Genomic DNA, 13,949 nt, shown 5'->3' with positions numbered 1-13,949 from the left:
GATAAATTCTGTCCTTCCTAAGCAATGCACATTAAACCTAACTGGACAAGAAAATAAGTGGGAGAACAAGGCATCAATCAACATACAGTAGTTTGAAGGCTATATACTGTTATAAAAAGTTCTGAAAAGAAGCTTTGATTTTGAATTTTTTAATTGCAAGGTATTTCAAAAAATCGTTGATTCTCTGTATTTGTGTTGGAGTTAAAAAATTTGTTTTTTAATTACACTGGCTTGCCGCATTTTTGCAATCTCTAATTCAAATTGTAAAGATGATAGTTTCTTCTATTGGCCGTATTATACTATTGTTGAATAACCCCATAATCAAATAGATGAACCAGTAAACTTAACATAAACAAATTTTTGTTTAGGTGGAAGAAACATTTAACAACTCAATCTTCAAGCTATGATTTGTTGCGAACTTGTCTAAATTTTGAATATCCTTGCACATCTTGTATACTCTATTTAAAAGTATATTTAGTTCGCTGTTATCTGCATATTGATCAAAATTACAAACACATTAATTAACAATATAGCCCGTTGCCATTTCCTCGACCAGTCATTATACAATGCCTAATCCATAATCGAAACTGACATTAAAATAATCTCGGACAAACTTTGCCGAGTGGATTCAACGAGTCGTCCTTTGAACCCGTCAAGCCCAGACTTCCGAAATATTTTCTCTCCCCTTTTTTTGACGTCGCTCGCGAACAATAATGTTTTTTCCTAAGCCTAAGTATTTAAAGCACGAAGAATTGGGTCCTTAGGTTCGCTGAAATAACTCGGCGACATATATGGGCGATTTTTTGTGTTCTTCAAAGGCGCAAAATCCCTTGCGGAAAATGTTGCTGGTGGGCGACGTCGACAGAATGTCTTTGGAGCTTCCGCCCGTCTTCTTTGTGGATAACACGCGAGAGAATCGGCTCTCACAGGCCCACGTTTAGGCATTGGGTTATACGTCTTTTCGTTTCGATTTTCGTTTAAGCCAGTAACTTAGGCAGTAATATAAGGACAGCTAAAAAATCTCCTTGCAGTTTTGCCCGTGTTGTAAATCGCTGTTACTGGTACAAATGTTTAAATTTACCAAAGTTTAACTAGACTTTCAAGTTCGGTCAAGTGCTTATTTGAAAAGCAAATCATATCTGAAAATTATTTAGTAGTTCTTTACGTAAACGTTAGAGATTCGAAACTTTTTAAGTTAAAAATATACATGAGTGATGCCAACTACGTGCAAAATTTTGCCAAGTTAATGAAGAACGAGTTAAATTAAAAAAATATTAAAATATTTGTTCCATTGTGTGAGCTAAGCGTCGTGGCATGAAGAATTAAAATAAGAAGAAGTTGGCACGTTAACAACTGCTTAAAGAATGAGATCATCCGAGAAATCTCAATTGTTTTATCTAGAATACTATGCCATAAGTTACCTCGCGCTTGTTAGTGTTATAGTCCATATAGGCGTCAGTAATTTTGACAGATTAGAATTGTGCGCGCCCCGTATGTTAACCCATTAGGGCGATAATTCAGGCGGACGCTCGATTAATAAATATTAATTATTATTATGTGCAAATTTGTTATCTTCGCCTCGTATTAGCCGTGCCTTAGAACAAATGAACCATTAATATTCCTGGCCGCGGTCCACTGCGATTACATTTAAATGGACTCTGTGCAAGCAAGCACGGCGCGCTGTTTTATTGCATAATGCGCAGTGTCGTAGCTGACCGGAATTCGGAACGGACAGGGATGGTTTCGAGTAAACGAGATTTCAATATGCTTTTTTTGCGTAAGCTGTACAACAAGGGTGAGAGAGCAGCAGACCAAAAGAAGCGCTATGCAACTCGAAAACTGTTGAATTTAATGATCAATTTTAAATTTTTAAAAAACGCACTTGGTGCACTACCTCCAGAAATGTTCAAGGCCAATTTAGAAAACACTATACATGATGTTTTTGCTTGTTTCACCGGAGTTGGAGGACAACTCGTTCCATAATGACAACAAATTCATCATTGAGACGAAACAAGAGATATTACACAGACACATTAATATATAATGATTCAAATCGCCCTTTCGCCTACAAAAAGTTTCGAAATAGAACTAAGTATTACAAACAAAATAGCTTTTAACAATGGTTACGACCCCTATTTGATAAATAATATTTATAAGCGAATAAAAACATATTAAATACGGATCTCAAAATTTTTAAAACAATAAAATACATAGGAGAACCTAGGAACAAAATTTCAATATATTAAAAAAAAACAGTAAATCTATGTATCTAAGTCACAAAAAACTCAAAAATTCAAAAAGACAATAAGATTTGCTTCAATTCTAATTATTCCATACATTTAAATTCAGAAATGCACAAGTTTGATCATCATCTTTAAAATGAAATATACGAATTTATCACTTTATAACCAATTAGATTTGAAAGGCCATTATCAACTTTTTATATTAATACGCGTCGAAAGATTGTAATATTCTAAACATAGGCCAATTTTTTAGATATAAAGTATTTGTCCAAAATTTACGCATTTCTCAAAAGATACAATACAACAAATACAATTTAAAAGACTACTCTATGTAAAATAAAGGCTACAAACAAAGTTTTAAAAAAAAATGGGTCTCGACTTATTAATCATTTTTGTATACCATTATTTAGGTTATATTGGTTTGTCAATTTGTCGAAAATTATTTCGAGAAGTTTTTAATAATGCCAAGAAAGAAATGGCAATGAAGAATCACATTTGATAATCTTAAATAAATTTAAAATGAAATTAAAACTCTATGCGCGAAACATCGCCTTAACCTGTAATTCGCAATGATCAGCAAGTACAGCAAGCAACCTTACCGTTTAATACTTATTATCGAAAAGCGAATAAAGAACCTCTATATGAATCAAATTGCGTCCGTGAGAGTAGGACAGGAATTTACATCATATTTTCCCAATCGGAAAAGGTGTACGACAGGGCTGTGTTCTGCCCCCCTCCTTTTTAATCTTTACTCTGAAACGATTTTCGATAAAGCCTTAAGTAAGACACAGTCATAATAGCCGACAGCCCGAAAGCGCTACAAAGACTAATAGATAGAATAAACACTGAAGGAGAACGATTGGGACTGGAGATCAATATAGACAAGACGAAGGTAATGGTGGTTAGCACAACACGAAACATGCAATTAAATATAAGAGTAAAAAACAAGAACATCCCAAAGGTCACCAAGTTCAGATGTCTCGGTAGTTGGATAACTGAAGATCTAGATCCAGACTTAGAGATACGTAGCAGGATCGAGCAAGTCAGAACAGCATTCATTAATATGGTAACCTTGCTAAGCAACAGTGGACTTAACTTAACGTTTCGATATCGCTTTGTCAAATGGCACATTTACTCCATACTGCTATATGGTGTAGAAATCTGGACCATAAAGGCCAACGTGATGAATCAATTGGAGGCCTTTGAAATGTGGATATTTAGAAGACTACTGAAAATTAAAAGTATCAAATCAAATGGGAAGATAAAGGAATTGTTGCCAATAATAAAAAGAAGACAAACTGCCTATCTGGGTCATATATTTTGAAATTCCAAGTACTAGTTCTAAAAACTTACAAAGGAAGAAAAGATTGAAGGAAAACGAGTCATCGGAAGGAAAAAACACTCATGCCTAAAAAACATAAGCGATTGGACAAATCTCGATGCGCACTCTTTAGAGCCACACAAAATCCACTAACTGGATAAGGCACCCTAAGAAGAAGAAGATCGAATTTGCGACAAATTAAATAATTTTCGCCTCTGCGCATTTGAAAGCGCTTTCTTCGTGAGCAATTTTGCTAATAAAAAACATTTAAAATTAATTCAATACAATACTATATTCGATTCTCACACCTTGCTACAGTTTTCTCTGTTTCTGCTTTCCTTAAAGCATTCTAGTCCGACCCTGGCGCCGCCTGTTACCAAATTTCCGCGAGATATAGCGACTGCGTTAAGCAAAGCCGCGGTTTACATCGGGTTAGGTTAGTAATAGGGCAGGATAAATAGTTGGGGCGTAATAAAATTGAGCCGGGGCGGAATTTTAATCTCCACGTAACTCTCTGACAGCTAAATCGTATGGAAACATCGGGTCAGAGGGTCAGCAATCCCGGACCACACTAAGCCGTTTGTTTTGTGTGGTCTGCATTATTATCCGCATGCATGATTCAAAAAACGTTAAGTATGACATTTTGGATATTGCTGAACTCGACGTGGAAGAAGCCAAAGAGTATATACAAAATAATTCCAAAACTTCTTGATGGAACGATAGGTGACTCCCAACCCAAAACAGAACCTTACAAATTTCCAATGACCACAGTTATTTATTTATTTATTTACGTACACTGCTCAACAGGATCAAACCAAATTATAGAGCAGGAGAACACCAACTACATTTAATCAAAATTACAAAATTATTTACAAAGTATAAACACCACCTCGCAAATACACTTAAATTGCAAAAAAGATGATCCGCAACAAAATGAACATAAGAAAAATACTAATGAAGGAAATTACTCAACTACGAAGGCAACGAAATTGCAATAAGACTAGGCACAACAGAAATTTAGCCTAATGCTACTCAAACTGCAATTAAAAATGTCTAAATCGCTGGTCCGGTTGGAAACGAGGCATGTATTATATAAGGGAGTGTACTTCAAGACATTAGTCCTCGCGGTAGGAAGGTAAAAGGTAGCAGAGTATCGCGATGCTAACCGCGGAACTATGAAATTCAGCTGCTCAAGTAAGTTAGGACAATTTACCGAATTATGAATCAGCTTGTATAACAAAACTTGTGACAAATACTCGTGCCTGGTCTGCAGAGATTCCATCGAAAACAAATTCAACAACTCAGTCTGAGGAACACCCTGTTTAGGATAAGATCCATGAGTTTTATAATACATATATTTTAGAAATCGCCTTTGAATGGACTCCAAGTTCTGCGAACGAACGCTATAACCAGGCGACCAGACGGCAGAGGCCTATTCTAACTTCGAGCGAATAAAAGCGGTAAACAAAAGCTTTATCGAGTTATGTGAAGCAAAATCCCTACCGCATCTGACCAATCGAATATTACACCTAGGTGGGGCACTGAGTCCGGTCTAGCGAGAGATGTTGAGCCAATGCTGTAGTCAAAGAGAATTGGGGGCGATTTCAAAGAGTAAGTCATGGCACTACATTTGTTAATGTTAAAAGGCATCATGTTGTTGTTACACCACAGGTTTAGAATCTTCAGATCATGTTGCAGGCGAATGCAATCAAGAAAATGATTTACGACAGCATACAGTTTTAAGTCATCCGCATTAAGAAGGTATTTGAATGAAAGGTCCAGCCCTATGTCATTCATAAATAGAATGAACAATAAGGGACCTAGGACGGAGCCCTGTCGCACACCCGAAGTTACATTTTATTCGCTCGAACTGAAACCATTCATGAAAACGTACTGCCTGAGGTTAGTTAAGTATGATTCCGTCAACGTGAATAAAGAGGAGGAAAATGCAATTTAACAGAATGCTGTGATCCGCCTTTAACGTGACAAATGAGTTCTATGAGTTTCTGAAATTCCTAACGTGTTGTTAAACTAAAGATATTAGACCAGAGTTTCACCAGAGACTGCTGTGCTCATAACTGAAGAAACTTCGAAATAGAGGAAGAAGCACATTATAAAAAAAAAGAGAGTGATGATGTTATGAAAGGACAAACTGAACTGTCAACTAAAAAGTTCAATGAAGCATAGTTGCCACAATGGAAATACCTTCCTAATCATTTGACGTTTGGACTTGAAATTAAGACCATATTTTTAAGTCAAAGCACATGTATAGAATAGAATAGAAACAATTTTTATTTTCAACTCGGCGAAATGCAGCATAGCTCTCTGCTTATCCTAGCATTTAAAATATTTATTATATTTCATTATCATTATAATTCTAATGAACAGATAGGTATCGTTAATGCCAACAATATACTTTAAATTAACTATAATACTAGCTATGTATTGATTGATTGACTTATTTATTCAAGAGGTAAATTAGGAGTTAAATCGTAAATTTATTCTGTATCTTAGATCATAGTATTTTGAAAGCACTCGCGGCGGTGACTTGTAGAATAATATAAAAGTTTTCCCGGATACTTTAACATTTAAATAAAACCTGTGCATGGGTTTTGAATTCCCTGAATACTGCCTTTGGACTGAACATCAAAAAATGAACCATAGGCACTATCGACAGAATTACCGTTTGAGAGAACCAAAGATTCACATAGCTGCTTTTTTTATTGACTGATTAGGTATATACTTGCGTTTATATAAATTTTTGAGGATCAGAAATGATCGTTAAACTATTTGTCCCTTAAATCTTAGGTTACTAACAAAAATTATTATGAGGATTTTATGTTGTGGGTAGAAGCATTGGGAAATATACACTGAATATTTCTCGTAACTCATAACTCATTTGTCCCAAAAAACATAGCAGCGGATTTAGATGTTATTTGTACACCGTTTTTATTTTAATATATATAAAATAAATATGATGCCTAATTCGTCCAAAAGCTTTTCCTTAATTGTGTGGCGTCCGCACATGCTTCACTGATCCTTATCAAAGTTATAGATATAGATAAAATAGATAATAGAAAAAATAGAAAAAAAAATGTTTTATTATCAAACCGTAGAGTTTCCTTGGTAAAACCATAATATTGAATTTTTGCGAAAAGTACTGTACCATCGAATGTTGTCTCTAGCGACACAATGGCAAAATGCTTCCGGTACTCGGATTTAAAGTTGGTTTTGTTTGGACTATTATAGTATACATTCAAATGATATGAGCTTAGATTGACTATTTCGAAACACAAAATCAATGTTTTTTCTCATTACGTATGCTCATAAAACTTTGAAAATATATCGCCTATGTTACTTTTAGACATATATCGACACCAAAAACTCTTTAGTTGGTAAGCTTTACAATTTCGGTTAATCCGTTTTCCTTATTCTGTGCTTCGGAGGCGGCCAATATAACCCAATATGTTTATATTGCATTCTCCTTTGTTGACTTAAATCTCTTTCGGGCGGGTTTTCCTCCGGTTGACAAATTGCGAGACCCGTTTGCGAATAATGAAAAGCGTTGCCGTATTCGTTTTCGGGAAAATGTAACGATAAACATCGGCCTATGTGTTGAAACGAATTACTTTTGAAATTCAAAGCCCGATGCACACGGATCTTACGACTTGGGGCCCCGCGAATAACGAGATTCGTCTTGCTGCGGCGGCGTTGCCACTTTATTTGGTCCGGTGTCTGAGTTTACCTCCGAATTTGGGAGCAGAATCTCCAATATCAGTTACGTCAACTTCTCTCTACTTCGACTTCATTCTGTATTAAGAATTCATCAGATTAGAGCTTGAAAGCTTTTGAATAACACATGGAATAACGAAATTACAGAGAATTAATCACAACACTAATGAAACTGGTCGATTCTGCATGCAACATATAAGGTTAAGTAGTCAGTTTGTTTATACCACAAATTTATTAGTTAAAAATTTCCACCAAATTTTTATAATAAAACAAGTTTTATATATATAAAAATACAATTATGATTCTCAAAAATTCATCCAAAATTATCCAGATTTAAAAGACACTCATTAATTAAAATCTAAATTACTACTATCCTAGCCTGCCGTGCCATAAGTACTCTTTACATAATTTTTTATTTGTTCCTTGTCTCAATGACAATCAATGGGTTTATAAGGGATGTCTACTCTATATAAATACAATATAAAATGTAATGTGTTGTTTTCTTTTTATAGAAAATGTAATTTTGGTGCGAGTTTATAAGTCAACTCCTAGATTAGGTGAACAGATAGCTAGATAACTGCCGTATTGACCTTTTCCTGAGTTAACTGAAATTCACTTAGTAAAATATACTGTTTATTAAAAACGAGTAAATGCGAAGCACCATGGAGCACATAACCTCCATTTCTATACTACTTACAAGGATCTAAATACCTACTTAGAGAAAACTTTAATTGTTCATCTTCTGAAAACTTGTTTTTTTATTATTTAATACTGGATGACAACGACTTAAATGATCATGCCAATTGGCGCCCTTTATACGACCAACATAAAACTACCAAGCTATGAATCCGTGCGAACTGGAAAACTGATATCAAAGAAAAATCTAAAGTTTAATTCTCGACGAGCTACTTTTCTAAAACATCGATATTCTATAACACATATTTAGATCAATAATCATTAGATATCACGTCATTAAACTCTAGACTCTAGACGTAAGTAGTATAGCGGTGCCGGTTCTAAACCACTCCGTAAATTTTTCTGTCCTACTCCGGCCTCGTCGTCCAATTTGTTTTTGCCTGCGTGAATTGCGGCAACAGTGAGGCAGATTTCGCTCGAAACAATTTGGCGAGATAGAAGAAAATTGGAATTTTCCTTGACTAACGGGTGATGGATACATACCCACGAACGGGGCCTTTATCTTACGGCGATGATGCCTCGATAGATCCAGATTTCACGGTTCTCATTTAAGTTTGCGACCCTCCCTCTCCTGAGATTTTGATAAAGAGACTTTAGCGTTCGAAATTCATGAACATATTCCTCGTACGACAAAAAAAATCAAATTCAAAATTTATTTAATAAAAAATGCCCAAATTGGACGTCACGTTAGAAGAAGCCTGAGGATTTTCGTAATTTTGTGTTGAATTTGAATTAATGTTGTTGGTATTCAGCGAAAGTCACTTGATCAACGATGACGTCAAATTTTCGGCGGTTTCACGAGGTGGAAATCCGTTTAGATTCCGCATCCATAGTCAACCGCGGTACGCAAATAAATGTCAGCCCTAATTGGCCGGGGACTCGCCCTCGCCCGGGCGTGTGAGATGCGGCTTTATTGATGTTTTAAGCCCAGTTCTTTCTATTTTCCCTCACTGATCGGACTGATTTTTTTTGGCATCGATTAAGTAAGTAAATGTCAACAACACCAAAATCAACAAATTACGGTCAAAATAAATTAACTTAATACTTCACTGCCTGGGTCCTGATATACTCTCTAATGGCGGAGTTTGCAGCTCATCTCGGATTTAAGTTTAATTAAATTGTATATGATAAGTTCGCAAGCAAGATGGTTTAATTTTATCCATTAGACAGAGGTGAACTATCCAAAAATTATAATTGTTTCGAGAGTGTAGTTCAATGTCTACATTCTAATTGATTAATGTTGTACTAGTTTTTGCTATTGTTTACATTTTTTTTATTTTTAGAAATTATTAATTTAGAAGTAGCATATCTTGTTAATTGGACAACCTAATATCCATCTAGTATTTTTATGCTTGGTACTTATTAATTGAAAACCTTTTCTAATTGATATAGGACATGACCTCTCCGAGAAGTGCTGTATGTCTTTAACATTTTAGCGAATTTTTAATTAGTTGGTGATGTGCATTCTAAACATACAAGACAGCGTGGTAAGCTGCATGTTCTCTACCGTAGGCTGTGAACGACTTCGAGGTCAACTGATTATTTAGGTGTTCGTATTTTTAAAAATCTGCCATTGGAAAACAGAGACCAAAATTTAAAATCTTGTCTATTCAAAAAGCAATTCAAAATATTTTTGTTAACCAAAACATTTCATAGTCTAGACGAATTTTTTTGAGTAAATGTTTTTTATATGTCTATGTATATTGCACCTATCATGTATTTTGACTATTCCTATACCACTTTGTGGTTGTCTTCGGGAAAATAAATATTATTATTGTTATTATTATCATCTCAATAATACCGTGTATACGGACTAGAACTGAGCGTTTTGACCACGCCAACTAATGGAGTAGGATTTGCTTCTCTAAATTTCGAGAACTGCGAACATTTTAGTCGGCCGAAGACGAAATGAAGATTCGGCAATTCGCGTTCGAAACTAACTTCGTTGTGAAACTTTGCTTTTAAGAACATCGCCGCATAAAAACAAACTGGCGCGTCGCCCACCCTCCGAACGCGTTTTAAACGATCCTCAACTCCCGAATTAGGGAGAAACATTTCGATTTAGTTCGTATGAATCTTCCGGCCGACGTTAGTGTAAAAACTACCTCATTTATGGCCGATCATTTTGTCTAACTTTAACCATGTTTACATCTTAGAAAGGTTCCCGAACAATTTCTTTAAAACTCGCACACATACTTGAAGATTAATTAAACTTGCAAACTCGTCGCAGACGGAACCAACCAAGTTCAGAGTTAAACCTCAGTTCTGCGGGGTCGCAGAGTTCGGTGAGACTTCATCTTTTTGTATAAATTACATGGTTGTAATATTAATTACCTCGACTGCTGAGTTTAAATGCGAGTTGAGAATTCATAGCGGCAGCAGACAGATTCAGCTTCTATTTCATTAAAATTTTGCATCACTTTTGCAATGATTAACTGCAGACTTATTGTCACTGTGTTTTTTGGCAATGTATGAGGACGATCAACAATACATCGGTGCTGCCGGTCTGCCGAAAGTACACGCGTATAATATCGCTCTGTATTAAAACTCGATTATTCGGGCTACTTTACTAAAATTTGTGCATAAAGGGCAACCAAAACCGAAACTGTAAATAGAAGCGAAAATTCAAAGTGCGTATGTAAAAATAACGAATTAATACAAATAAATCTACAGTAAACAAAAGAAATTCGATGCGCTGATAAGAGATAAGCCTCCGAGCGGTAGAAGCGGGCGATTCTTTTTTCGCAGCACGTGCAAATTTGAGGACAGAACCGGAGTAGAAGCGAAATGGAATCTTGCGATCGCGATAGTGATGATTATTCTACGGATGAACAGTCGAAAAGAAAGAGAAGGGAAGAAGAATGATTTTCAAAGGAGCAAAAGGACAAACAGATCACCGGCAAAAACAGTAGGTATGATACTAAGCGCAATAAATAGCAACTAGAGAGCTATGGGAGGCGTTGGATATTTAATTAAACAGAATATCGAGGTACCTAACCAAATGGCAAGCGATATCAGAAAGAATCCTAAAAATTGAACTGACACCTGCCGCAAACAACATAATAAACATATTAATTAACTATTAATACTATATGGGGACACAACGAAGATGCCAAAGTTAAAGACACATTTTGGGAGGAGATAACAGAAATAGTAGAAAGCTTCAAGGAAAAAATTGTCATTATGGGAGATTTGGATGGGAGAGTCGGAATTAAGAATGAGCAGTTAGTTAGCAGAGAAGTTATAGGAAGACAAGGAGAAAGCAGCAGAAATAATAACGGTCTGAGAATTATTGACTTTTGCATCCAGAATGACCCGCTAGTGATGAACACGTTTTTTAGCCACAAAGATGTTGATAAATACACTAGAGAAGTAATCAGTAGGAATGAAAAATCGATAATTGACAATATCATTGTAAATAAAGAATGCAGAAATGACGGACGTCAGGGTTAGAAAAGGAGCTGAGATAGGTAGTGACCACTACATGTTGGTTGGAGAAACCTCCCTAGGAATACCCAAAGCCCACCCAAAACACACCATACAAAATAAAAACACAAAAGAATCAATTAGATCCTATAAAGTTGGCATCAAAGAGATAGCAGAGGAATTCCAAAATAAAATGAATGTAAGGATGTGTATGTGTGATATAAAAACCAACAACCTAGAGCAACTGTGGGATTTTTCAAAAGTACGATACTTAAAACAAGCACAAAAGTACGTGGAGTAACAAAAATAAACAGGGACATAAAAACACAGCATGGTGGAATGCGAATGTCAAAAAAGAAATTAGAATAAAAAAACAAAAATGGAAAAAATATCAAGCAACCAAAAACAACAACAGATATCAGGAATATAAAATACAAAAAGAAAAAGTTAAGGAACAGATATTGAAAGCGAAGAGAAAACCATGGGAAGATTTTGGAAATACAATCGAATCGGACTTTGTAGCAACCAAAAATTGTTCTACAAAACGCTAAAAAATATAAGGATAAGCTCGGAACTATAAAACAAATAAAAGACATAAATGTAAAGATACTGGACAACGAGAACGATATAATCGACAGGTGGAGAACATATTTCCAAAATTTATTGAATAACAGCAATAAAGAAGATGATGAAATCGAGCAGGGCACTGGCGACACGAGCAAGAACGACTACATAAGGATGGACGATATAAAATGCGCTCTAAGTAAGCTAAAAAAAGGCACGATGAAATCACTGGAGAGATGCTGAAAAATATGGGTGAAGTGGGATGTCGGGCGCTAACAAGAATATGCGACCTAGCGTGGCAAGAGGAAAGGGTGCCCGAGGATTGGAAAATCGGAGTCATTGTGCCAATATTTAACAAATGGGATAAAAGAGATTGTAGTAACTATGGAGGGATAACATTATTGAGCATACCATCGAAAGTGTATCAGCGAGTCTTACAAGAAAAACTTTCTAATATCCTGGAACTTACAACTAGAGCAATCTCAAAGCGGATTCAGGAAAGGAAGAAGCATACATGACCACATCTTCAGTATCAAGCAAATTATGGAGAAGGCACAAAACAGCAATACAGAGATCTATCTAGCTTTCCTAGACCTGGAGAAAGCTTTTGACAAACTTCCAAAATATGTGGTGAGGCGGACTTTGATAGAGCGAGGTGTTGAAGGAAGACTAATTTCAACCATAATCAAACTCTTGACTGGAACCTTCGGCACTGCACACACAATAACGCGTTTTATCACAATCCGAAACTCAATTTTACGTCATCGACGCGCATTTCGCCAACCAAGTTGGCATCTTCAGGAGAAAATTAAAACTCGATAAGTTAATTAGGAAATTTAGATTTAAAAACAAACTTCAAAAATCAACGACTTTTCAAGCTGATAAAGAAAATTTAAAAGTAGTCTCAATTCCTTTCTCTCCCACATATACAAGTGGACTTGATAGAGTCTTCAGGGCCGCAGGTCTTCGAAGTGTCTATTAGTCCGGATCAAAATTAAAAAATCTCTTGGGTAATCCCCAGGATAAACTAGATACCCTTGAAAAGTCGGGAATTTTATGAAATATGTTGTAACGATTGTGACAAGTCGTATGTAGGGAAAACCAAAAGATCAATTAATGTTAAATTTAAGGAACATTTAGCTCATTTAAAATTTGGTAGATTAGAAAAATCAAGTGTAGCCGAACATATGTTCAACAATATTCATAAGGTAGATATAAGTAATTTAAAATTAGTTAAACATGTAAATAATAGTAGAAAATTAGATGCCTACGAAAGCTTAGAAATTGTTAAGAGAGGGAATAAGGCACTGAACAAGGACAGAGGTCGTTGAATTCGCAATGAAAAGCACAACCTAATACTGTGTGTACTTTTTTTCCGTCCCATAAGAAAAATCAAAGTTGATGGTGGTTCCATGGAATAGAAACGCTGTAATGAAAATTTGTTAACGTCAATTTGGAGAGATTAAAAAGTGCCAATGGAAAAGTGTTTTCCGTTTTTTCATATCTTTTCAAATAGCTTTAAAAAATAATAAAAACGAAATCGCAATATTTCGGTTTTTCTCGGATATTTCCGGAACGGCTTGGAATTTTCAAATTTGTAAAACGGGATCTTGTTCGGTATCAAAATGCGCAACTTTTGTCTAATTTAACCGACACTGTATCTCTTATAGTTTCCGAGATCCCCATGCTGTGCATCCTTATCTTGGACACACTGTATATATATATATATATATATATATATATATATATATATATATATATATATATATATATATATATATATATATATATATATATATATATATATATATATATATAATCCTGGTCCTAAAATCAGGAATATTAGCTATTTGTTTGCAAGTGCCGAAATCAATTATATGGCCTGTCTGATGTTGGTGCTGAAACAAAGCAGATGTTGTTTGTTTGTTTCTTATGGCGATGTTCCTCGAGCCTGGCTGAAATCCTTC

General features: G+C 35.4%; 1 protein-coding gene across 3 annotated transcripts in view; it reads left to right on the top strand.

The window, feature by feature from the left end:
• LOC132706641 (TWiK family of potassium channels protein 7) overlaps positions 1–13,949 on the top strand; it is a 398,964-nt gene that overhangs the window by 377,252 nt on the left and 7,763 nt on the right. The window lies entirely within an intron of this gene.

Source organism: Cylas formicarius, unplaced genomic scaffold (assembly GCF_029955315.1).
Source record: "Cylas formicarius isolate icCylForm1 unplaced genomic scaffold, icCylForm1.1 PGA_scaffold_8__14_contigs__length_24414737, whole genome shotgun sequence".
NCBI lineage: Eukaryota > Metazoa > Arthropoda > Insecta > Coleoptera > Brentidae > Cylas > Cylas formicarius.
The sequence above is the reverse complement of the archived record's forward strand: the minus strand, read 5'-3'. Positions and strand labels throughout refer to the sequence as shown.